The following is a 3,389-nucleotide window of genomic DNA, read 5'->3' as shown; positions in this document are numbered from 1 at the left end:
TATTGATTGCCTTTGAGTTGAGCATGACTCATAGCAAACCTATGAATGAAAGGCCTGAAGCCCCTCTGCAACTGTTGACATTTATCAAAGTTCATAGAGTTTCCAGAGGCATGTTATTTAGGAAGTGGATGACACTCCTGCTTCCAAACCTGTCATAGTATATTATTGTTGGTATGTACCATTGAGTCATATGCTATGTATAGCGACCCTATGTACAGCAGCTCTGAAAACTTCCCTTTTCTGAGCCAGTCTCATTAACTCTGACACACCAACTCCCATCGCCACAGTTACTGTATTTCATTCAGGGTCTCCCTCTCCTGCACTATCTGTCTATCCTTCTGAGTATGATGTCCTTGTCCAAGGACCAATCTCTCCTGACCATGTGCACAAAGTAAGTTAAATGAAGCTTCAAAATCCTAGCCTCCAAGGAGATACTTGCTTTCACCTTCTCCAGACAGATCTATTTTATTTTTTGGAAGTCCATGATATTTTCAAGACTCTCCCCCAGCACCACAACTTGAAATCATCTATTCTTCTGTCATCCTTAGTCATTGTCCAACTTTCTGAAGCATAACAAGTAATTGAGAAGACCATGGCCCGGATTACACAAACCTTTGTAGTTAAACTGATATAATTTCTCTTCAGCACTCTGGAGAGGTCCATGACAGCATATTTTCCCAGTGCAATTCTTTTGATTTCCTGACTGCTGGTGTTAAAGAGTGTTGATTGTGGATCTGAGCAAGCTCTAATTGTTAACAACCTCAATCTTTTCTCCATCTAATATGATATTGCTGACTGGTCCAGTGGTGAGAATCTTTGTCTTCTTGATGTTGAGCTTCAATCCATATTGCAGACAACAGTCCTTGACATTTTGCAGCAAGTACTTCAGGTCCTCCTCAGTTTCAGCAAGCAAGGTTGTGTCGTCTGCATATCATAGATTGTTAATGAGTCTCCTTCCATTCTTGATTCCACATTCCTTCTCATAAAGCCCTGCTTCCTGAATGATCTATTCTGGATACAGATTGAAAAGGTACGGGGACAGGATGCATCTCCAATACACTCCTTAATACACTCCTTTCTTAATTTTGAACCATACAGTGTTTCCTTGCTCTGTTCCTAGGAGTGCTTCTTGGTCCAAGTATAGCTTTTGTATAAGCACAATCAGTCTATCTATCTGTCTATAATTTTATAGGGAATATCTATATCTATATTTTGTTGTTATGTAACATTGAGTCATCTGCAACTCACAGAGATTCTTTGTATAATAGCTCTGAACTCTGCCTTTGCCTGAGCCAATCTCACTGACTCTGACACACATAACCCCATTGTCCCAGTTACTATGTCAGTCCACCTCTTCTGGGGTCTTACTCGCCTACTATCATTTCACCCTTCTAAGCCTGATGTCCTTCTTCAAGGACTGGTCCCTCTTGGCCATGTGCCCCAGGTGTGTGAGACGGAGCTTTAAAATCCTTGCCTTCAAGGGTTTTACCATCTTGATTTAACTTGATTTTACCATCTCTAAGACAGTTCTATTTGTTTCCAGAGGTCTGTAGTATGTTCAATATTCTTCTCCAGAACCACAACTCAAAAGCATCGATTCTTCATCTGTCATCTGTAGTAACTGTCCAGCTTTCTGATACATAACAAGTAATTGTGAAGACCATGGCCTGGATCAGGCACAACAGACACACACACACACACACACACACACACACACACACACACACATTATTGTTGTTGTTGCTGTTGATTGTCGTAGAGTCGAACACAAGTCATAGTGACCCTATGAACAAAAGACCTGAAGCCTTTCTAAAACTATCTTCATTTATCAAAGTTCACAGACTTTCCAGAGACATGTTGTTTAGGAAGTGTATGCCACTCCTGCTTCCAATATATATATGGAGAGAAAGAAAACAAAACAAAACAAAAACCCCTAACACTTAGTGTTTTAGATAGTCACTTTTCTGATCCAGTCCTTATGTGTTAAATAAGGTCATCAGAACCTCTATTCTGACATTTCTTCTTTATGTTATATCAATAACCTTAATTATTGAACTTAATTTTAAAGAACACTAAAAACACAAAGAATATATGTCTTTATGACATCTAAAGGAAGGCAGAAAACTGAAAAAGATTAAGATATTCTATTTAACTTTAGTATAACAAAAGAATCCTATTCTATAAATGATATATGAAGATATATAGAAACACCTATTGTTATACCATTAGAAATTATTAATAACTGACTTTGCATTAGGTTTCCAAGGTTGTAAATCTCGGGGAAGGAGATTTCCATCTTTATTGCAAGGAGTTGCTGATGAACTTGAACTCCAGAAAAATTTGAACTTTGAGTTAGCAGGACAATTTCCTACAGAGTACACCACTAAAATATAATCTCACTTGGGAACAAGTTGTCTTTATCATGCTATAATAAATTATTGGTTAATTAGAAGTGCATTTGGAATTTTTTGTGATATAAAAGAGATTCAATAACATAAAATATATATTATGTATGAGAAATTAAACACGTGAAAGATACGAAATTAGGTGAAAAAAAAAAAGAAATTAGGTGAATCAATGACAAGACACATGGAGATATGAGGAACTAGGAAGCAACAAATTCTTTCCAAAACTGAGCTGACATAGAAAGCCTCCTCATAAAGTTTGTGCACTGTGGGAGCTGCGGTGGTCTAGTGGTTAAGGGATTGCACTACCAAACCAAAGACACAAGCCTTAAATCCACCAGCTGATCTGCAGAAGAAATGTCCTTCCTGAGTGATTTACTGCTTCTGAAAATCTGCTGCATGGTCAGCTACAAGCCAGTTCTAATTTGATTGTTGTCGTTATTTTGAGGTGTTATTGAGTTGAGTACAACTCATAATGACCCTATGAACAACGGATCTGAATCTTGTCCTATAGTGTGTCATCCTCACCATATTTGCACAATTGAGACTATTGCCGTAGTCACCATATCAATCCATCTCTTTGGAGGTTTCCCTCCCTTTCGCTGACTCTCAACCTTTCCAAGCATGTTATACTTTTCCAAGGAATAGCCTTTCCTAGCAACATAACCAAAATATGTGAGATGAAATTTCTCCATCCTTGCCTCTGATGTTGTATATTGTCCTCATCAGACGTGTTCATTCATTTGGCAGTTCATGAGATATTCAGTACTATTCTTCAGTACCACAACTAAAAGGTATCAAATCTCTTCTATCATCTTTATTCATTTTTCAGCTCTCAGATGAATAGTAAGTGTCTGAATAGATCATGCCTTGAATCAGGTGCACTTTAGTCTTTGAATTTACATTCTTCTTCTTCTTCACTATTTTGCAGAGGTCTTTGACAGTGATCTTCCCCAAAGCAACACATCTCTTTAACACCTGACT

The sequence above is a fragment of the Elephantulus edwardii genome, unplaced genomic scaffold (genome assembly GCF_000299155.1).
Source record: "Elephantulus edwardii isolate Elephantulus edwardi_28Jun2011 unplaced genomic scaffold, EleEdw1.0 scaffold00188, whole genome shotgun sequence".
NCBI lineage: Eukaryota > Metazoa > Chordata > Mammalia > Macroscelidea > Macroscelididae > Elephantulus > Elephantulus edwardii.
The sequence above is the reverse complement of the archived record's forward strand: the minus strand, read 5'-3'. Positions refer to the sequence as shown.